This window comes from Coenobita brevimanus, chromosome 37 (genome assembly GCF_032717465.1).
Source record: "Coenobita brevimanus isolate Jiangsu-jjx chromosome 37, ASM3271746v2, whole genome shotgun sequence".
NCBI classification, from domain to species: Eukaryota; Metazoa; Arthropoda; class Malacostraca; order Decapoda; family Coenobitidae; genus Coenobita; species Coenobita brevimanus.
This window is the reverse complement of record NC_136990.1, coordinates 8577669-8601744: the sequence shown is the minus strand read 5'-3', so window position 1 is coordinate 8601744 and position 24076 is coordinate 8577669. Positions and strand designations below refer to the sequence as shown.

The 24076-nt window shown below is 40.2% G+C and overlaps 1 non-coding gene across 1 annotated transcript; it reads right to left on the bottom strand.

Annotated features, from left to right (window-relative positions):
* Positions 1-1556: 1556 nt before the first annotated feature.
* Positions 1557-1674, bottom strand: LOC145396420 (5S ribosomal RNA). Its single transcript, XR_013896778.1, has one exon. It is a non-coding gene; the product is annotated as a 5S ribosomal RNA (ribosomal RNA).
* Between the last annotated feature and the right edge of the window lie 22402 nt (positions 1675-24076).

The window sequence follows — 24076 nt, the reverse complement described above, 5'->3', positions numbered from 1 at the left end:
TTGGAACTCCACTTGTCACATCTCTCCAAGATCAGTAGTTTCCCCTTAGCACTGTTCTCATTTCTCTTTTATTGAGAAAATCTTGCATCCAATCGTACAGATTACCTTGGATTCCCCATTAACTGTACGGTTTCTATATGAGTCTTTTGTGTGGTGCTCTGTCAAAAGCTTCCTTGAAATCCAAATATATGCTGTGTATCCAGCCATCTCTTTTCTTTATTATTTCTGCAGCTCTGTCATAGTAACTTAATAGGTTAGTAAGACATGATTTTTCCTTTCTAAAATCAAAATGTCTTTCTCTAATCATATTGTGTTTTTCCAGGTGATTTACCCAAATTCTTTGTATCAGCTTTTCTAACATCATGCTTATGACGCTGGTCAGTGATACTGGTCGGTAGTTAAGTGGAATTTGTGTCTTTCCTTTCTTGGAAAGGGGCACAATGTTTGCTTTCATTCCTTGCCTTAGGGATTCCTGACTGTGCAATGTAACGGACTGCTTAGCTCTTTTGCACATGCCTGTAATACCCAACATGAAATCTCGTAAGGTCTTCCTGGACCTCTTGTTTCGTTAAACGTATACTTGTTAATATGTGCGGACATGCTTGTTCGCTTTCATCTCTCGCAGATCTACTTCCTTTAGTAAAAACTGGCTGGAAATGTTTGTTTAGTACTTGACAAATATCTTCTTCACTGATACAGATTTCCACCTGATCCATGATGGATTGTATTTTATCCTTAACTTTTGTTTTGCTTCGTATGTAGCAGTAAAATAACTTCGGCTGATCAGTACTTTTATTTATAATGTCTTCCTCAAACTGCCTTTGAGCTTCTCCCCATATCCTTGTACAGTATAATAATTTCTTGCCTGACTAGTTGTTACATGCTCTCTCATTTTCATGTCGTCTGTATCTGATCCACAGCAAATCTCTCTTCTCTTTTGCATTTTATAATCAGTAGTAAACCAGTTCTTTATCCTTATTTCCGTGACTTTGTGTAATAGGATATAATTATATACTCCTGTTTCATAAAATTTACAGAATTTTTTATAGATAACATATCTTGTCCTTTTAGTTCCTTTTCTCAATCTATATCCTTAAAGTACTTCTTTAGGTCATGATAGTTGCCCTTTTTGTAGTTTAGCCTCTTTTTGTAATTTTCTTTACCTCTAACTATATCATATGCTATCCTGAAATTGTAATCTAGTACTGCAGGGCGCTTTTGTTGAATGGGGAATGACAGATTATATTTTCATTTTCATTTTCTTGCCTAATAAATTATGAGATCTAATATTGAGGGGTCTTCTGGTCCTCTTTTTCTTGTGTTCTCCTTTACATGTTGTTAGAAAAAAAATCCTGTATAAGATCCAAGAGCTTTTGATCCCAACAATTTTGATGGCTTTTTATATCTAAAGGATTCCAGTTTATATATGTGTTAAAATCTCATTCATTCATTGCCAGACGCCATGTATCCCAAACGGGGTGGCCAAGGGCTTAGAGTTAATTGTTTTACAGGGAGGGGCACTAATCCTCCACCAACCCCACTTGACACGTAGGGATGCCAACAGCATCTGGTGTTCCCAGGCGGTCACCCATCCAAGTACTAACCAGACCCAACGTTGCTTAACTTCGCTGATCGGACGGGAAGCGGTGTACTCAACGTGGCATGGCCCTTTTGTATAATTCTTTCAGATTTTTATTCCCTTCTTTATAATAAGGATCTTAAACTTTGAATTGTCTTTTCTGCCAGGCCTTCATATTCACCTCCATCCCATGTGTTTGTCTTGGGTGCCACAATTAATATCCCTTCTGGTATACTAATCTCTACTGCAACGAATTCTGCTTGTGAGGGTATGTCTGTTTCTATCTTTTTTACTTAAAGTTTTTTCTCTGTTAGTATCATAACTCCCCCTCCTTTTTATTTATTTATTTATTTATTTTTTTAAATAACAGAACGGAGGAAGGAAAAACAAATGAAAAAAAAATAATCCATACACCAGATTACTGGTGTCCTCTGTTCATAAACTATCTGTAACAGTTAGACTTGAACAGTTGTGGGTTGAAATTTGGAGGAAAACAACTCTGGGGAAGCGAGTTCCAGAGAGATGCAGTTCGGGGAATGAAAGAATTCTGATAGGCAGAAGTTCTGCAATATGGTTGAGTGACATTCCAGTCATGAGCGCTACCAGATGCCCGTGTAGCACGAGGGAAGGCATGGAGAGGTGGCACCATGGACGCAACTTCGTCTGAGCATTTGCCAAAAAAATATCTGTAAAATAATGCAAGGGAGGCAACATTCCTTCTTACTTGCAGGGGAGGTAGTTTATATGTAATGGTAGGGTTGTTAATGATTCTAACAGCTTTATTCTGAATTTTGTCTAGTTGTCTTAATGCAACCTCTCCACAACCATTCCACAAGGGTGAGCAATATTCAAGCTGAGAGCGCACATGACTCTTATAAATTATAGCTAACTGCTCATCGGCGAAGAAGTTACAGACTCTGTATGATAATCCAAGTTTCTTTGAGGCGGTTTTAGCAAGTGATCTGACATGAGAGGTCCAGCTGAGGGCACTGTTAAGTGAGACACCAAGAATATCAATACTTTTGGAGATGGGAATATTAGTAGCACTGAAGGTAATGTACGAATCTGGCAATATCTGTCTATTAGTAAACTGTATATATTTAGTTTTACTAGCATTAAAAGAGACAAGGTTGTTTTGTCCCCATTCACTGATTGTAGCTAGATCTTGATTTATGGAGATGGCTGTACTGAGTTGAGAGGTAGAGATATTAGACTTTGTAAATGGATGTCTGAGTGTGAATGAACTATGTAGTGTTGAGTCATCTGCATATGAGTGAACTGGATTGTGAGTGACAGATAAGAGATCATTAATATGAACCAGAAATAGGGTTGGCGCCAGAACTGATCCCTGCGGCACGCCGGCGTTAATTGAGTGGAAATTCGAATATACATCATCTACTTTTACTCTTATTTTCCTGTCACTAAGATAAGAAGAAATCAAAGAAACAAAAGACGTTAGTCCATAGCAAGGGAGTTTGGACAGCAGGGAACGGTGCCATACTCTGTCGAAAGCTTTAGAGATATCAAGAGCTACTGCATGAGTTTCTCCAAAAAGATCAATTGATTGATGGATGGTATGAGTTAAGAGATTGAGTATGTCAATGGTGGATCTTTCGTGGCAAAAACCGTATTGTCTATCACTAATTAAGTTGTTGGATTCAAGATGTTTAACAATATGCTTATTAATTAAAGTTTCAGATACCTTACCAAGAGAAGATGTGACAGCTATACAATTCTGTCTCTTCGCCAAATATTGTACTCATTTAAATTTAATGAGTCGTTTAATATCCATGGGGTTAATTTTGTTTCTGTTAGACAAATAATAGGAGACTCATTTTCTGTGATAGAGTCTTTTATCTCTAATAATTTGGATTTGTGGGTTGGGAGCAGGGCAGTGAAATGGCGGGGGACAGGGCGACGTGGAGGCGATTTGTTTGTGGCCACCTCATATGGGATTAAGGCATCTGGCAATAGATAGATAGACAATTTGGATACCTTTCCATCTACATTTGAGTACATCAGCTTAGCCATATTGTTCACATATTTGACACTGTTAGAGTTCACTGCCTTGCTTTTATTTGGTCCCTGCTGTGTATGTGCCATTTTTTACTTGTAATCCTACTACTTTGTAAAAAAAAAAAATGTCTTTTATTCTTCACCTGATCTTGTATCATTCTTTCTTTTTGCTTTTTCCCTCTTTTCCTTTAGTAGTTATCCTCTTGAGTTAGGCACCTTTTTATCCACACTTCTCTGTACTCCTCTGATTCCTTAAGTTTGTTAGCATTTTTCAATACCTCTTCTACAGTGTTCACGCCTTGGAAGGTTACTTTCAGAGGCCTTGACTTGTTTCTCTCATAATTCCCTAATCTTTTAAATTCCTCTACATCTGTCTCACAGATATCCTCTGATACTACTTTCAATATGTTCATTATAATTATTTACCATCTCCTTATCATCTCTGGTGTTTCTATTCTTTATTTCTTCTTAATTTTTACCAGTGAGGGCTATAGATTTGTTAATCCCAGTTATTTCCTTTATCAGCCTTGGGTTCTTCCTTATGATGTCTTTCACTTCTCTTGCCATGTCTTTTGCTTCAGCCTTGTGTTTTTTAGATCTTGACTTGTTTTGGCTACTTCTGCCCATGTATTTTGTACTTCCTTTGTGTAATTTCTCATCATTTCATTTGCCTGAGTTACCTTCTTATCAATGTCTCTGCTTTGTTCTGTCAGATTACTTGCTTGTCTAATTATGTCTTTATCATTATTGTACTCCTTCAAAACTCTTTCATAGGTGACTATTGTACTTCCCATTTCGTTTATTTTCTTCTTTGGAATGTCTGCCTCAGCTTGCAGCTCACATGTTGATGCATCTTTTCTGTTTAATTCCTTTACCAGTTCCTCTTTTTTTTTATTTTTTTTTTGTACCGTTCCTTCCTTATTTCATCTAATTCCAGTTTGAAAGTCTCTTCCAGGTTGTTTACTCTCTTTGCTAAATTACAGTATTAAATGTAACCAGTTCCACCAGGTCTGTGTAGTCATCATTATGTTTTTTACTGTTTCCCTTCCTCTTACCTAGTCGCACTTCTTGAAAGTACGTCATCTTACAAAAATATACTTTGTACTTACAGTTTAGCATCTCCGTTGTCAGTGTTGGAATTTACCCGGCGCTTGTCAGTTTACCCAACGCGGCGCCTGTCGTCTGCTAACGCCGCCAATTCCTTAGTGCTCTGATTATTTGATATACTTTCTTTGGACAGCAATCTTTCACTTCTACTTGATCTACAGTCATCTATAATTTAGCTAAGCACTGAGCTTGACTCATCTTTGGATACACAGGTATTTTGCAGCTGAGCAGGGCGCAGAGCGCAGTGACACACGTCCGCTCTCTCCGGTGGTTGATTAGTGTGTGTGTGTGTGTGTGTGTGTATACCGGTATATTTGTGAATGTGTGTGTTTGTGTGTGCATGTGTGTGTGTATGTGTTTGTGTATGTGTGTGTGCATTTGTGTTTGCATGCGTTTGAATGTATGTGTGTGTTTGTGTGTGTACATATATATATATATATATATATATATATGTGTGTGTGTGTGTGTGTGTGTGTGTGTGTGTATCATGCTGAACCTCCATTAACCCCATCATTGCCAGACGTCGCCCTTAAGTGGCGTAAAATCGTCTGGCAGTAGAGTAGCAAAATGTAGTTAAATATGCGTATTTGTACTGAAGGTGGTATACCAGGCGGGCCGTAAACAGCGCTACACTAGAAACTCCTCTGGCGGTATCTTGTGTGTTGTGGGCACGGCTGAGTATGCTGGTGTGGGTGCTGGTGTGGCAGTGGCAGCAGGAAATGAATACAGGATGCAGGACAGACGCTGGGCCGTCCCCGCAACACACGAGAAATTGCCAGGCAGAGCGGAAATGGAGCGTTATATATGGGCCGCCTTGTAGCTCGTTGACCTCAATTTGACGAAGAGTTTTCATCCTTTTATATCTAATTTCCCGTAGCTCACTGACTGAATGTGAAATACTACGGCTCTACATCCCTTCCATAGCACTTCTTCGTGACTAGCACCATGTACTAGTTTTAATATAACAATACACTGGCTCTTCATCCTTTCCATTGCACATCTTCGTGACTAGTGCCTTACAGTAGTTTTAATATGACATTACTACGGCTCTGCATTCTTTCCATAACACATCTTGGTGACTAACGCCATGTCCTAATTAATTTGACATCCTTTTCATAGCATATATTCGTGATTAACGCCATACTGTAGTGTTAACAGGGCAATGCAACAGTTCTACATCTCATCCATGGCATATTTCTGTGACCAGCACCATACAGTATTATAGTGTTTATCTCTTGTTAAAGCTCAGCAATAAAGATGAAGGAACAGCATATTTAGGCCACGTTAAAGTCAAGAGAGTATTCTCATGCGTGGTTTAGGGGGCGCCGTCCCCTCTATTCTGAGCAGACTAACGATAACGTAATAACAGCATTGTTATTTACCAAAACATTGTGCAATAATTATCTAGTCGCACTAGCATTTGCTTATATTATTATATTACTCTGATCCAAACAGGTGAAATAAAAGTGAATTTTGATATTTTGATTGTTTAAATGCATTATGTTGTAGTTCTGGTAGGAATCACGCCCTTCCCCACCCTTTTTGAAAGCACTGGACCCGTCCCTGGTGCTGGAGGTGTTTTTATGACGTGCTGGTGAGGCCATATGGTACAGCAACGGACGTGGTGATACCGAAGTCATATCCTGATGTTATAGTCCATTCCAAATGATCGTTATGAAATATTATTAGATGTATTACTGTGTGTCATATGGAAACTTTGGTTGTTACATGTTAAGATTAGGTATATACAGTGTGGCCCATATATAACGCTCCACTTCCACTCCGTCGGGCGATATCTCGTGTGTTATGAGGACGACTCAGTCAGTGTTTATCAGTATCTACCCTGCAGAGTTTATTCATTTCCTACGCCCACTGCCACAGCCACGCCCACACCAGCCGACTGAGCCGTCCCCGCAACACATAGGGTACTGCCACGTCAGTTTCTAGTGTCACGCTATTTCCGGTTCAGCCTGTATGTGAGAGGCTTGCATGTGTGAACTGACCGTTTGATCCAAGTTTGCCATTACACAGAGGATGCACCCGTACACTCACACTAACACAACCTCTCTCGTGTACGAGGAGAAATGGGCATTACTTTGGGAAACGATAGATGAAGGAATTATGAGCAAATAAATAAATAAATAAATAAAATCAACGTCGGTCCAACTCTCAACCATTATTGATTTATAATTATGGGTATCCTTTTGGGCGAATTAAGAGGCGGACCATTTTTAGTCATAAGCTGATTAGTAATTATAGCTCTGTAGGGACTGAGATTTGGCGCCATGTTTATCTAGCATATTTACTTAGAATTCCCTTTTCTATCGCTGCCCAGTTATGCCCTTTCCTCCCGGGACAACCTGTACATCTTATCAAAGGTTGTGCAGGTGTGAATTGGCAGTTTGCTCCTGGTGTGCCACTGGACGGAGAATGGAACCATCAACTCACACTAACACAACCTCTCACATATATATCTAACCAAATAAATAATCTGACTTACTCTGTGACAAAGGAAAATACACCTAATACCACCCCGTCTGGGATACATGGCGTCTGGCAATGAATGAATGAATGAAACCTTTTTATTACATTGGAATTACACTCGGGAACGACTAAAACCCTTCCACACAGCCCAATACTCTCTCACTTTAACTCCACCTGTGACTGTATTTATCAATGGGCATGGACAGAGAGAGAGAGAGAGAGAGAGAGAGAGAGAGAGAGAGAGAGAGAGAGAGAGAGAGAGAGAGAGAGAGAGATGAGCAGATGTGGGAGGTTGAAACGTAGCAGAGTTCAGTTTAAATTTGAATTAACTGTATCACCTGATATTGGGATCGAACCCGCTACCACACACTCCTTAACCCTCTGCAACAGGGATTTATTTTTGTTCTCTTAGGCAGCCGTTAGCAGAGCGATAATGAAAGTGATGGCTGAAGACAGACGTAGTCATTAAGGACAAAAAAAACTACAGGGAACGGAGAATGCAGTGCTCTGATGTCTACATATAACGCTCTTCTTCCACTCCGCGGGGCGACTGGCTGTGTGTTGCTGGTACAGACAGTCATCTTTATCAATGTGTACCCTGCAGCATTTATTCATTTCCTACTCCCACACCTACGCCCACACCAGCAGAGTGAGCCGTCCCCACAACACACACAAACAAAGCAAAATCTCGGTTACGAGAGGAAAATTATCGTAAGTTAATGCACGGTCAAAGAAAAATCTATCTTCCCAGTTTCGTCTGAAACAAACTTACAACTGGTGAAGAACAATGAATACCCTGTCTGTACTAGTGCGTGTTGCAGATGGTTAGATTGTTTTCCTTTGTATTCGTTACATTTTGCAAAGACACTTGTGTCTGTGTGCATAGGTTGGTTTATAAACATTGTTTCACTAGAAACTTACTGTACCTAGCAGTATCGTGTGTGTTGTAGACGGCTCAGTCTGCTGGTTTGGGCAAGGGTGTGGCGGAGGGAGTGGGAAATATATAAAGCACAGAGGACAGTCACTAATAACGCTGACTGAGCCGTCCCCACAACACAAGACGTCGCCCAGCAGACTGGACCATTCTGTATTTGTGTCAACAGGATGGACAAAGAAAAGGAGTGTGGCAACCTCTTATGCCTCCTGTTATTCCTGTAAATCAAAAACTTTAATTATGACTTGGAATTGACCCTCAGAATGCTGTAGTCCTTTCACCTTAACTTGGCCAATATGTTCGTCCTTTTGTTGCTTATTTCACGCAGTTCAGAGGGAAAAAAAAAAGACATGCTGCAGCTTTATATCCTTTTCTTAGCATTTCTTCGTGACTGGCATAATATTCTTGTGTTAATCTGTTATATCTCCGGATTCAGTATGGAGGGATAGCAATTTTAGGCCAAGTTAAAATAAAATTCTATTGTAAATCCCTCCTCAGGACTGTAAAATATATGACTGTGTGTTTTAGTTGGAGAAATAATTTTGTGATATCCTTGTCGGTCACGCTTCTCTCAGGTATACTCTGTTTACTTTAAGTTGGCCAAAAATTTACATCTTGCGCCATAGCACCTCTTCCCAAGTGACACTTTACATGGGCGCTCACCATCCACTCTCTCGATGTAGTGCTGCTCTTGAGTGTCTGTTCTTTCCTTTCCTCCTTCCTTCTCTCTTTCCTTCCTTTTCTGTCGTTCTTTACTTCATTCTTTCCTCCTTCTGCTTACGGGTGACTTTACACTCCCCCTTCTATCTATCTTTCCTTCATTCTTTCCTCTTCCTTCTGCCTTTGGGTGACTACACTGAGTGACATGCCAAATGGTTTCCTGTACACCAGGAATGCATTTACTACGCTGGGTGGTAACCATATAACCAAATTATGGCACCTAGTGGTTTAGTGGGTAATTACGGCACTCCAGTCAGATTGAGCCGGTGAAGGTTTATATCCAAGGGAAGGTTGGGGTGTATTGGTCACGTAATGCCACTCAGGGATGAGTGAGGCTGGTCACGCTCATCTTAAATGTCAGGATCAACTGCCTAGCCCCGGTCTCCTACGCTCCTCATGGGGCAACGTAGGATTGGATGATGGATGGATGGATGGATGGATATTATACCCTTGACATTTTCTATTATGTTATCGTACATAGTTTACATGTCGACATAGCTTACAAAACATGTACACTTGAAACATAGTGGTCACAAAGGACTGCCATGGACAGTATGTAGAGCCATAGTATTGCATTCTTGTACCGTGGAGCTATGTGAAGTAAGCAGCGAAAGGAGGAAGGTCCGGGCCAAGTAATGGAAAACGAACTAAGGCTGAAAAATTTTTCCTTTGTGGCAACACCAGTTACTCCACTTTTAAATGCTTGTATTACAAGAGGCCAAAGGAAAAAAAAAGCCGATAAGCAATTTCTATAATTCAAAACAAAACACAATATTCTGGAGCCCCACGTAGAGTCAGAGACAAAGGAAGGAAGGAATATAGAAGAACCAGCACCAAGCCATAACATGGCTATAAGGCACTAAGGTAGAAGGGAACGGGGGAAATAATTATATAAATGTATGATGTGAAGAGAGTACGAAATGTGATGATACTGCAAATAGAAACATTAGGAGAGTCACCCAGGAAATCAGTAAGCGGTGGAGGCCATCGTAGTGAGGAAAGGAAGGGGAAAGCTGAGAGACGGTGTTGGTGCGTAGACGAGGAATCTATAAAAATGTGACGGATAGTCACAGGGCAGTCAGTGTGAACAGACGGTCCGATGGTCATGGCTCATTAGATGACCATGAGTGAGGCGGGAAGATCACGTCCGTCGCCTTCCTCCCCAACACAGCAGACCAAAGACAGTCACCTATGGCCATGGAAACGTACCAAGGCTCGTATCCTTGTCAGGTAAGGTGGCTTCCTAACACATCTACCTTAGCGATTTATATGTGGACATGGTTGGTTAATATCGTTTTGTAGGTTATTTATGCAGAGTATGGCGATACTGGGAGGATTCATGCAGCACAAAAGAGGACAGCAAGGTGTAGTAAGCGAAATAAATCGCTTACGAAAAGAAAAAAAACACCGAAGCTTCTCTCAGTTTTGACATTTTAATTAGTAAAGAAAATGTGAAAAGCGGTGAACTAGTTGACAAACTTTTGGCTCCTGCTGTATTTCCGTTTCGTTTATCGGGTCCTGTGGCGTATGTGCTAGTGTGTGTGTGTGTGTGTGTGTGTGTGTGTGTGTGTGTGTGTGTGTGTGTGTGTGTGTGCTCTTTCCATAGTGGAAGGTAGGTAATGAGAAGCACATGCTGTCTCTCTCTCTCTCTCTCTCTCTCTCTCTCTCTCTCTCTCTCTCTCCCTCTCTCTCTCTCTCTTAATTTATGTACAGATTGTTATGCCTGTAATTCTGGGCCGGGATTCCAGAAGCTACAATGGTGTTTGAGTGAATGTGTCGCTCACGTCACTGGCCATGATGCTGATATAATTCTTCCTCAACTGTGTTTTTCTTGTTACTTGGCCCTACCTCACCCCATTCTTAGGTGGGAAGAACAGGTGAGGCTAATGGTGAGAGCGGTAACGATGGTGATGATGGCGAAGGCTTCTCATCCAGGCAGTAAAGGACACCAAACCGCTACCACAAATCCAGGCTGCATGGACCCAGCTTTTCCGAGTGATTTGCCTCTGCTGGTGAAACAAGAAAAATATAATTAAATATATAAATAAATAAAAAACCTTGGTTAGTGTCTGTGGGTCGCATTTTAAAAAGCTGAGTGGGCGATGGTGTGATCAGTTCCCTAATTTTTGGCGGTCATTTATGGAACACCTGTTGTTGTAGGACTACATATTATATTTACAAATCATAATAGATAGATAGATAAATAGATAGATAGAAGCAGGGAGTCAGATGATGAGAGGTGTTGTGTCTGCGAGAATCGAGCAGTGCTAAACATGCTTACACACTCTGACGCGAGGAATGCTTGATAGGCACACGACAGCGTCTAGTGGCCATATACACACATACACACATGCTCACACACAGGCTGCGAGAACTTTCCATCCACGAGGAACACACGTGACACACCCCTGCTACACCAGAATTTAGGAAAGAGAGCTCAGACGGAGATTAGCCACAGAACAGGCAAGAGCGAAGTAGACAGGCCTCAGAGGAGACAGGTGACGGGAGAAGGGCTTGGCAATTTGAGAGAGAGAGACAGATAGCGAGACAGGGAGGTAGCTACCCGGGACTTATACTCGTTCCGTGTGAGAGACTTGTTAATATTTCCAAGACAAATGTCATTTATGACATTTGGTAGCAGCGAACGTATACGAACCTCGTCTACGAATCAACATTAAATTCCTACAAAATATCAAGATTGAAAACAAGAATATCTCTCTCTCAACCAACAACACAACCGGCTCCTGACACTTCTCTCCAACCAGCCCCCTCCGTCTCCCAGATCATCATGCTGACGCAGAGGTCAAGAGATCACACGACGCCTTGCAAGTAGTTTAACAAAATATTGATACAATATTGCAATTTCTACGACGACCCAGCGAAACTACGGACATCGTCTCCCAATTAAAAGCAAATTTCTACAAAAGCAGGCGATACTCCACAAGATTAGCTTCAGAATTACTACAAAATACAGCCTACAATGCAAATAGTCTACAAGTCTACGAAACAATTCTATAATCTTCACGTAACTTCAAGCAGCAACAAGAAGAATATAAAACGAAGCAAGTAAAGAGGAGGAAAAACCAAACCAACAAGCACACCACTCTCTCCCGCCTGACCCAGAGGTCAAGACACGCAGCAAAACACCAAGTCCATATTCACAACTCGTCTTACTCACCCGTCTTCACTCAAGTTACTCATCGCTACTTATTCACTCACCACAGCTACCAGTGTGGGAAGTTGAGGTCATCATGCGTGCTTGCTGAACAGACGCCACGTCAGTCAACACACCACCTGCACCACCACTCACACCATTCCCACCACGGTAAAAATTAGTGAGTTACATAGTTACTTCATTTATACAATACACAGTGATAGACAATAAGCTTCTGCACAAACATATAAAACGTGCTGTATAGTTACAGCTTAAATACACATACTTACTTCAGTTATCTGCATAACTCAATCACTAAATAATCACCAACAATAAATATTCTACACAGTATATATTCATTCATTTATTATAACATTTATTTACTACCAACGAGTGTTACCATTTATACCTACATAAAATACGTGTTTCATACGTACAACTATACATTATTACATCTACAAAGTAATAAAGAAAATATACCATCACAGTTACTCAGTGAGCAATTAAAAGAACTGTATTAAACATTTATTAATTAAAGCTACCTAGTGGAAACATATAAATTAAGTTACAAGGTAAACTAGAAAAAAAAAAAATGGCCAACACAAATGACGTTAGCAAGAGTGAACATCTTCAACACAATCGTGAAGACAATGATTTCCACACAGTGCTGACACACATATTACCCACGATAGGTACAATTGAACAAAAAGTCAGTGTATATAGTTAATACTGTATATAGTGTATATATTTTTTTATATAAAATAACAAAATATGGGACTATATAATATAATTTTCAATATTATCTGTGCAATATAAACTAAACTTTAAAAAAGTATCCCAAGGAAATTAGCCAGTAATTATGCAACCATGAACAACATGGAAAAAGCGTACACAAGCGAAGAAAAACAAACTATAGAAAATCAATACATACAAAAAAGAAAGAAAGAAAGAAAGAAAAAGTAAGAAAGAAATAAGAGAAATAGAGTAAGATCACATAACAAACAAATGAAAATAAGTGTAAGTGTTACTACATATGCCAAAATACCACATAAACTACAAACAAAAAAGCAAATTGTTGTCTCCACAAACAAGTGGCATGACACATCATCACTATCATCGACCGCAGCATATGTTAGGACTGCAGTTATTACAATTATGTTACTCCATATTATAATTATGTAACTACAAACAATATGTACTAATTTATGTAACAGTTGCATTAACAAGATGTAACTTTTATGTAACTTTAACTACAATAATGTACTTACAAACGATATGTAACAATTATGTAACGAGAAACGATTGCATTATGTTACACTAACTACAATTATGTACCTACAAACGATATGTAACAATTATGTAACGACAAACGATTGCATTATGTTCCACTTTGCCAATTATGTAACAGTTGCATTAACAAGATGTAACTTTTATGTAACTTTAACTACAATTATGTACCTACAAACGATATGTAACAATTATGTAACGACAAAACAGTTGCATTAACAAGATGTAACTTTTATGTAACTTTAACTACAATTATAAGGCCAAGACACTTATGTAAGAGTTGCATTAACAAATGTAACTACAATTATAAGGCCAACACAATTATGCATTAACACAATATTTTGTAACAATTCATAAAATGTTACAATTATGTAGTACCACAATGTTAGTACAATATTATAAGTCATACAATTATAGCACAATTCTGTATTACCAGTATCATCATACAAGTTAGGTGAAATATTAGACATTACTAAAGTGATAACTCAAATATGTAATGTATAACCTAGCAGTATTACCATTGCACAATTATATGCGTACGTCTGTTGTACATGCACGTCTTACAAAGTGTTATACAACAACCATTGCATTTATTCAAATATGTATACAACTTATTTAAAATGTAATATTACTGAATAATCACTATTTACTATGAATAATATATGTATACAATATTCATACAATTATGTTACTTTACAATATTTTGTATTTCACTTAATTAGCTTATAAGTTCATTATAATGTATATATAATTTGTATTAATATATTAAGAACTATTAACTGTCGATGGTACGCCATTTTCGCGCGGCCGAGCAGATGTAGGACTACATATTATATTTACAAATCATAATAGATAGATAGATAAATAGATAGATAGAAGCAGGGAGTCAGATGATGAGAGGTGTTGGGTCTGCGAGAATCGAGCAGTGCTAAACATGCTTACACACTCTGACACGAGGAATGCTTGATAGGCACACGACAGCGTCTAGTGGCCATATACACACATACACACATGCTCACACACAGGCTGCAAGAACTTTCCATCCACGAGGAACACACGTGACACACCCCTGCTACACCAGAATTTAGGAAAGAGAGCTCAGACGGAGATTAGCCACAGAACAGGCAAGAGAGAAGTAGACAGGCCTCAGAGGAGACAGGTGACGGGAGAAGGGCTTGGCAATTAGAGAGATAGAGACAGATAGCGAGACAGGTAGGTAGCAACCCGGGACTTATACTTCGTTCCGTGTGAGAGACTTGTTAATATTTCCAAGACAAATAAAAATAGTCCCATACTATTCTTTACCTCTCCTATCACTACATGACAAATGGGGAAGCTACTACAAGATATAAAAGCCGCTCGACCACAAGTCTAAAATATATATATAACTCAACTACAACTCAAGCACAAAGAACCACAAAGTATTTTATGACACAAAGTCATTTTATGACATTGTTGTTATTGTTCTTGATCAACACCGGTCTGTCTGGCCAAGCAGACTCATCAACCGTAGGTAAGCAATCGCTCCTACAGGGTCGTCCAGTGCGGTCAATTTATATTTCCTTGCAGTTGACAGCGCCCCGCAACAGCAAGGCGCGATGAAAAGTGTGGAGGTTTGGTTCGTGGATGAATGCCACATTTGCCTTTCTCCACCCAGTTAGCAGGGGCGCCATAGCAGGCTCCGCATCTCCCCGTTATCTGGTTACATGGTTACCACCCAGCGTTGTTAGTGGTTTCCTGGATTGCAGGAAAACATCAGATTTGTTACTCACTGTAGACCCACGTAAAGTGGAAAGAAAATTATTAAAAGTGACAGGAAGGAACGGAAGTAGTAGGAGGAGAGAAAGACATAGAAACAAAATGATGAAGATGAAGGAAGAAGTAGGCAGCACTACATCAAGTGAGTGGATGATGGTTGCCACCACCTACCATCTATGGAACGCCTGTAACTGTTAGATGTAAACAGCCTGCATCCCACATTACAGAGTGCTGACAGCAAAGATACACAAAGGTCAGCCATGGTCCATCGTGACAACAGGCGTCAGAAAATATCGTAAATTAAAGACCACCAGCATTGTCTAGGGAAGGCAAGATGGTCTCCACACAGCTGCTGTACAATGACTCTTCTTTGTAAATTACTGCTATACCATGACACCCTTCTTTGTAAATGTACTATGACACCCTTCTTTGTAAATGTACTATGACACTCTTCTTTGTAAATTACTGCTATACCATGACACCCTTCTTTGTAAATGTACTATGACACTCTTCTTTGTAAATTACTGCTATACCATGACACCCTTCTTTGTAAATTACTGCTGTACAATGACTCTTCTTTGTAAATTACTGCTATACCATGACACCCTTCATTGTAAATGTACTATGACACTCTTCTTTGTAAATTACTGCTGTACAATGACTCTTCTTTGTAAATTACTGCTGTACAATGACTCTTCTTTGTAAATTACTGCTGTACCATGACACCCTTCTTTGTAAATGTATTATGACACTCTTCTTTGTAAATTACTGTTGTACTATGACACCCTTCTTTGTAAATGTACTATGACACTCATCTTCTTTGTAAATTACTGCTGTACTATGACACCCTTCTTTGTAAATGTACTATGACACTCATCTTCTTTGTAAATTACTGCTGTACTATGACACCCTTCTTTGTAAATGTACTATGACACTCATCTTCTTTGTAAATTACTGCTGTACTATGACACTCTTCTTTGTAAATGTACTATGACACTCATCTTTGTAAATTACTGCTGTACTATGACACTCTTCTTTGTAAATTACTGCTGTACTATGACACTCTTCTTTGTAAATTACTGTTGTACTATTACACTGTTCTTCTTTGTAAATTACTGCTGTACTATTACACTGTTCTTCTTTGTAAATTACTGCTGTACAAGGACACTTCGTAAATCACTGCTGTACTATGACACTCTTCTTTGTAAATTACTGTTGTGCTATGACACTCTTCTTTGTAAATTACTGTTGTGCTATGACACTCTTCTTTGTAAATTACTGTTGTGCTATGGCACTTTGTAAATGACTGTTGTGCTATGACACTTCTTTGTAAATTACTGTTGTGCTATGGCACTTTGTAAATGACTGTTGTGCTATGACACTTCTTTGTAAATTACTGTTGTGCTATGACACTCTTCTTTGTACATTACTATGATGGTTAATGTTTGTGGCCACCCCAAACGGGATTGAGGCGTCTGGCAATAGTTAATGAACATGCAGGAACACTGTGTTTCAGAATTTGTTTATCTGCTTTGACCTTTGACCCCATGTCACTTTAAAATGCCTAAAAAAAGAGTAAACAAATAAATGTAAAAATTAAAGCTTCTGAGGGTCTTTTTCCAAGGAACACTTGTACCAAATCTAAAGCACATTCGAAATAATAAAAAGTTAGAGAGACCATTATGAAAAGTTTGAAAATAAAAACTCGAAGCAAAATACGGCAGGTCTGCAGACTATGGGGAGAAGAACTAAAAATTTGGTTCTCGTGCACACTTTCATGTCCTCAGTTTTAATGGCGGTTCCTTCACCTCAATTTGACATGAATTCTCGTCCTTTTATAGATACTACATCTCAGCATCCATAGCACTTCTTCGTGACTACCGTCATTACCAGCATCACAGCTGCCATCACTGCCACTATTACCACTCCTATTGTGACTACAGTAAGCACCATCACCGCTACTACTATCATTTGAGGAGGTTTTGAAGAGTTCGTAACACTTCCTCCTCAGTTACTGTACCGGTATTTATTTTACACATTCCACTTATATTTCCTCCTGTATATGTTACTGATGCAGACCATCATGATATGTAAACTATGTACGGTAACATAATGGAAAATGTCAAGGTATAATATAGCATGTCGAATAAATCGCTTCGGAAGAGGTGCTACGATGCCTTCTAGTCCACCGATAATACGACCCTTATTAAGTCCATCTTTACTCTCAAAATATCATTAAATGTTCAGGTGGAAGAATTGGCCATTATACCCATATTACTCTAATTTGACCTAAAACTGCCATCTCTCCATCTTGACTGCTGAGTTGTAGCAACAGATTAACACTTGAATGTGATGCTAATCACATAGCAGTGCTATGGAAAAATGCTGTAGCATTGCCATTTTCTGCCAGTGAGCTACATTATATAAACTCCAAACAGGACAAAAATCTGGGCCAAGTCAAAATGAAAACACTACAGCAAGTTTTAGGCTATAGAAAGATGCAAATATCGACATTGTTAAGTTTCGTAAAATCAAAGGTAAATATCGTGTGCAAATAAATTCGACAAATCAGCTACCTGCTAAGGAATGTTATACTTCGATTTAGCGGTCGGTAAGGACAATAATGAGCAATTTTTCACACACCAAAAACTGGATGGTCGTCGATATTGTGCTGTACTTTCCTTATTTTTGGTCAAATGGAAGCATAATGCTGTTCAACAAGTACTTGGTATTATATCAAAGCTATTTACACGCAACGCCTTTCTTTTTTAAACGCGATTTGTGCTACTATTGTGAAAATTGTAAGTGCAGATGTTGTCAACCAAGGACCGAATAAAGGACATGGTATGGACTGCAACGTGAAATGTAAGGGGTGTGAATGATGAGATGAAAGAGAGAGATTCCCAAGGTGCTTGATGGTGCAAAATTGGACATATGTGGATTAACTGAGACTAAAAGGTGAGGTGAAAGCTTGAAAGAGTGGATGTATGGATGGGGTATATATGCAGAAGAAGGTGAGAATGAGAGAGCAAAAGAGGGAGTGTGTATTGTTGTGTGCAAGAGATGGAAGGAAAATATAAGGGAGTATGGATCAGTTAGCTCTAGGATTATGTGGGTAAGATTAAATGTTGGATTACAAACGTGTGTGACTGTGTGTGTGTATATGCACCAATGCAAGATCGTGCAAGCAGAGTGAAAGAAGAGTTCTGGGCAAATGTGGAAGCGTGCATGGAAAAAGTTGAAAGAAATGAAAGGGTGTTTTTGATTGGAGATATGAATGGAAAAGCAGGGAATGTGAAGGTGAATGGAGTAGTTGGTGAGGGGTGTGCCTGCAGAAGTGGATAAGAAGAGCAGTGCCCTAGTGGACATTTGAAAGTAATGCGAGTATAAGTGGCTAGGGAATGGCTAGGAGAAGGAGGGAGGTGCGAAAGGAGGAGGAAATCAGTAGGAAGGAAGTGGTGGTAGCAATGTAAAAAGTGAAAATTGAGAAAGTCCCAGGAATTGATGGAATGGCCAATATCCTTTTTAGGCACAGAATGATCCACAGGTTCATATGGCAAGTTATGAGAGGGGTGGATGGCGAAATGTATGAAAGGAAGGGAATAACTGATTAATGTGTGTGTGGATGAGAGAATGAGAAAGTATGGAATGGATGCAAGAGCATACAAAGGTTGCAGGAGTGGACTTTTTGACCTCCACTTCGTGGTGGTGTAAGTCAAGGTTCAATTGCAATGGAGGAAGAGAAGGAGGGAAGGACAGGAGGAAGTAGTCCATACATGAAGGGTAGAAAGGTCACAAAAGGATGGAAAAAAGGCAGAACATAAGAGAGGAGTGGAGAAGCAATTGGGTAAATACGATTTGGTGCAGATGAGCGAGGTGGAAGGTGTGTGCAAGCTGTTCACAGAAGAAATCTTGTTATCATGTGAGATGGTGTGCGGGATGAAGAGAACAAGAAAGGGGGGTGCAAGGAACAGCATGTTGGAATGAAAAGGTGAGACAAACTGTGATGAAAAGGAAGAAAACATATACCGGTCGTGAGAGGATGGGAAGCAGACCCATGGAGGAATTTGAGAGATGGAAGAAAGAGTTATGTGTAGAGAGGGAGAGAAAGGTGACAAGATTAGTAAGAAAGAGTAAGAAGAGAGTGGATGAGGAATATGGAAGGAATTTGTGTATAAAGTGTACGGAATGCAAGAGAAAGTTTTTGAAGGAGGTAAAGAGAGTTAGCGTGATACAAATATTGTTAGGGAAGTGAAAGATGAAAATGGTAGATTGCTAATGGAAAAGGGAGAAAAAGTGAGCAGATGGAGAGAAGGAACTGTTATTAAACATAGAAAGTGAAAGTAATGCGAGTATAAGTGGCTAGGGAATGGCTAGGAGAAGGAGGGAGGTGCGAAAGGAGGAGGAAATCAGTAGGAAGGAAGTGGTGGTAGCAATGTAAAAAGTGAAAATTGAGAAAGTCCCAGGAATTGATGGAGTGTGTGGTGGAATGGTGTAGCATGGGGGATACTGTAACAGAATGGTTATGGAAAATGTGCATATTGGCCTGGAGAAAGGTAGAGTCCCGGAGGACTGGAAATCAGGAATAATTATTCCCCTGTACAAAGGAAAAGGGAAAAAGAAGTGTGTGGTAATCAGAGGGGTATTTGTCTTCTGAGTTAAGTAGGAAAAACATATGGTAGGATATTTATTGACAGACTCGGGAAATAAAAGAGGAATTAAGTGGTCAAGAATAGGGAAATTTTTAGAAAGGGAAGAGGTTGTGTAGATCAAATGTACATCCTTAGGTCTTTAGTGGAAAAGTTTTTAGGGAAGGAAAGAATTGTATGCAGTCTTCATGGATTTGGAGCAAGCATATGACGCAATTGAAAGGAATGTGGAAAATATTAACAATATAAGGAGTAAATCGGAAGTTGTTGAATGCCATGATGAATATGTATGAGGGTGCTGAGGCATGCGTATGAATAGTGAAGTGAGTGAATTTTTCTATCTGAATGCTGGATTGAAACAGGGATGTGTCTTGTTTCCCTGATTGTTCAGTCTGTATATGGAGGTGGTTATAAAAGAGATGTTGGAGTGGCCCTAATGAGAGAGGGCAGCGTTTGGAATCTTCCTGTACTATTGTTTGCATATGAGACTGTGTTGTTAAATGAAGACGAAGGGGAACTGCAAGGCTTGGTGAATGAGTTTAGGAGAGTGTGTAAGAAAGGGAATCTGAAGGAGAATGTAGGGAAGATTAAAGGTATGGTCTTTGAGAGAAATGAAGTCACTGAATGTACAGTAAGGTTGAATGATGAGGAAATGGAAAATGTGAGTTCATTTAAGTACTTGGGTAATGTGAGGAGTAAGGATGGAAGTTTGGAGGATGAAGTAAAGGGTCCAACAAGGAAGAAAGGCTGCTTGTTCTTTGAAAGCAGTGATAAGAAATAGGGAAGTGAGCATGGAAGTAAAAAAGTCACTCCATGATACTGTTGTGATAACAACTCTAACGTATGGAAGTGAAGCTTGGACCTTGTTGGAAGGACACACGTGAAGAGTGAACGCAGTGGAAATGAGTTACTTGAGAGGAGCATGTGGAGTTACATGGTGAGATAGACTTACAAATGAGGAAAAAAAGGAGTGCTGTGGTGTGGATGTGGATATGTTAGAAAGCATTAGGAGAAACACATAGGGGTGGTTTGGCCATGTGGAGAGGATGGAGAGTGTGAGACTAACGAGGAGAGTGTATGTGAGTGAGGTGGAGGGGGGGGGAGAGGAAGGAAGAGGCTGAGAATGAGATTGAGGGATGGAGTGGAGAGGTATTCTTTTTTTTTTTTATGCAAGGAAGAAGGAACCAAAGGCCATTATTGTTCCTTTCAAGAGAAAAACACCAAACTACATGCACAGTACACACTACACTTCCTTTTCCAAAATTTAAAGAAAAAAAAAAATCATGGCAGTGCAACACGTGGCCTCAGAGTCCCCAGGGGGGAGGATCATAAATGCCCTGACCTTCCGGCCCTCTCCCGGTGGCGATTCGAGCTGCCTGGAACCTCTGTCTGATTCTCTTCTTCTTCATTTCTGCAACATTCGCGGCCTTTCCTCTAACTTTCACTCTGTTGAGCACCACCTTTCCTTCTCTAAACCTCATCTTCTCTTTCTGAGACTCGGCTGTCTGAAGCAACTGACAGCAGACCCTTCTCTGTATCCTCCTGCTTTCTCTATACTCATTTCAAAGCCAAAGGTGGCTGTTGTGTATATATACACAACGACTTATCATGCTCTCGTGTTCCTGAACTCGATTCTTCTGAATTCTCTACTCTCTGGCTTCGACTTTCCTGTCATTCTCTGACTTAATATAGCTGCACTGTTTACTTATCTCCTAATGCTACTGACTACCAAAAATTCTTTGACTATCTTACTTATACGATGGAACACATTCTACCCATTTCTTCTTTCTCTGAAATCTCCATTCTAGGAGATTTCAATGATCACCACCAACTCTGGCTCTCCTCTCCTTTCACTGACCCACCTGGTGAACAAGCCTACGTCTTTTCTATCTATAATGACCTAGAGCAGCTTGTACAACATCCTAGCCATATCCCTGACCGCCTTGGAGAGAGCTCCAACATACTTGATCTCTTCCTTACAACTAATCCTTCTCACTACACTGTTAACCATTTCTCTCCGTTGGGCTCCTCCGATCACAACCTTATCACCTTAACCTGTCCTATCGCTCCGGTGCGGCCTGTGGACCCTCCAAAGAAACGTCGTCTGTGGCACTTTGGAGCCGCGGATTGGGAGACCCTCAGGCAGTACTTCTTTGATATTCCCTGGAATGATTATTGCTTCCATGGCCGGGAGCCATCTGAGTGTGCCTTGCACATTACGGAGGTTATTCTCTCGGGCATGGAAGCATACAATCCTTTCTCATTTCCTTTGACTAATGCAAGAAAGCCTTGGTTTAATCACGCTTGTTATAATGCTGTCTGCAACAAGGAGAGGGCCTATAAAAGGTACCGGAGCCAACCCACCCCTGAATTACATCTTTTACACTTTTCTGTCCGGAATCATGCTAAGTCTGTTCTTCGCTCTACTAAAAATATTTTCATCTGTACTAAATGTTCTCAACTCTCCAACTCGAATTCTTCCCGCTCCTTCTGGCAGCTTGCCGAAAACCTTTCTAACAACTTTACCTCATCATCCTTCCCTCCTCTTTTCTACTCTGATGGTTCTGTAGCTATTTCTTCTGCTGATAAAGCAGACCTCTTCGCTCAGACTTCCTCCTCCAGTTTCACCTTAGACGATTCCGGTGCTGTTCCTCCATTTCTTCCCCCCCTCTGACTTTCTTATGGCTGACATTCAAATGTCTTCAGCTGATGTTCTGCCATCTCAGTCTTCAGTACTAATAAGGCATATGGGCCTGATGGAGCCCCTCCTGTTGTTCTCAAGAACTGTGCTTCTGTGATTACACCCTGCCTAGGCATCCTCTTTCGCCTTTGTTTATCAACTAGTACCTTTCCTTCTTGCTGGAAGTTTGCTCTCACTCAGACAGTCTCTAAGAAGGGTGACCATTCCCAACCCTCTAAGTATCGTCTAATTGCTTTAACATCCTGTATCGCAAAAGTTTTCGAGTCAATTCTTAATAGAAAAATTCTAAAGCATCTCTCCAATCACAACCTTCTTTCTGATCATCAGTATGGGTTCCATCAGGGATGCTTCACTGGTGATCTTCTCACCTACCTTTCAGGCTCCTGGTCATCCTCCTTTCGGGACTTTGGCGAAAGCTTTGCCATTGCACTTGACATCTCTAAGGCTTTCGATCGAGTCTGGCATAAATCTTAAATTTCCAAACTGCCTTCTTACGGTTTCTATCCTTCTATCTGTGTCGTCATCTCTAGTTTCCTTTCTGGTCGTTCTATAGCCGCTGTTGTAGACGTCCATCGTTCTTCTCCTCGATCGATCAACAGTGGTGTTCCTCAGGGCTCTGTCCTATCACCAGCTTTCTTCCTTTTATTCATCAGTGACCTAAGCTGTTCATCTAACCCTATCCACTCATATGCTAATGACTCCACCCTTCACCTTTCCATTTGGTTCCTGCAAAGTCCATCTCAGCATTTGCTTCAACAAACAAGGGATGAGGATATGGCACACCTAATGTCTGACTTGGCTCGTATCTCTGACTTGGGTAAAAATAATATTTTTGTTTTTAATGCATCAAAGACTCAGTTTTTACACCTATCAACCTGACAAAATCTTCCACAGGTATACCCACTAACGTTTAATAATATTCAGCTTAATCCTGCATCATCCTTGAACATGCTTGGGGTTTCATTTACTCGGGACTTATCTTGGAAAAATCATATTACATCTCTTGTAAAATCTGCTTCCAAGAGATTAGGTATGCTAAGCCGACACTGTTCCTTCTTTACCCCCACACAATTGTTGACTCTATACAGGGGTTTTATCCGCCCCTGTGTGGAGTACAACTCTCATGTGTGGGGAGGCTCCCCATATACAGCTCTTCTCAATAGTGTGGAGTCAAAGGCTTTTCGTCTCGTTAACTCTCCTCCTCTTACTGACACTCTTCAACCTCTATCTCTTCGCCGCACTGTTGCATCTATATCTCTTTTCTATCGCTACTTCAATGGTAACTGCTCCTCTGAACTGTCTGCTTGCATTCCTCCACCTCTACGATGGGCGGGTAGCACCCATCTAGCAGCAAACTCTCATCCCTTTTCTCTCCAACTCTCTAATGCAAGAGTTAACTGTTACTCCCAGTCCTTCATTTATGCAACAGGTCAACTCTGGAACTGTCTCCTTGTGTCTGTATTTCCTGCTGCCTATGATCTCCAATCTTTCAAACGCAGTGTGTCCAGGCATCTCAAAATGAATGGATCTTGAATTTGGCTCTGTCTTGTAATTTGAGGGTGGGTGAGTTGGGGGGAGAGCAGTGAAACGGCTTGGGACAGGGCGACATGGAGGCGATTTGTTTGTGGCCATCCCTTACGGGATTAAGGCGTCTTGAAATAGATATACAGATAGACATTGCCAACTT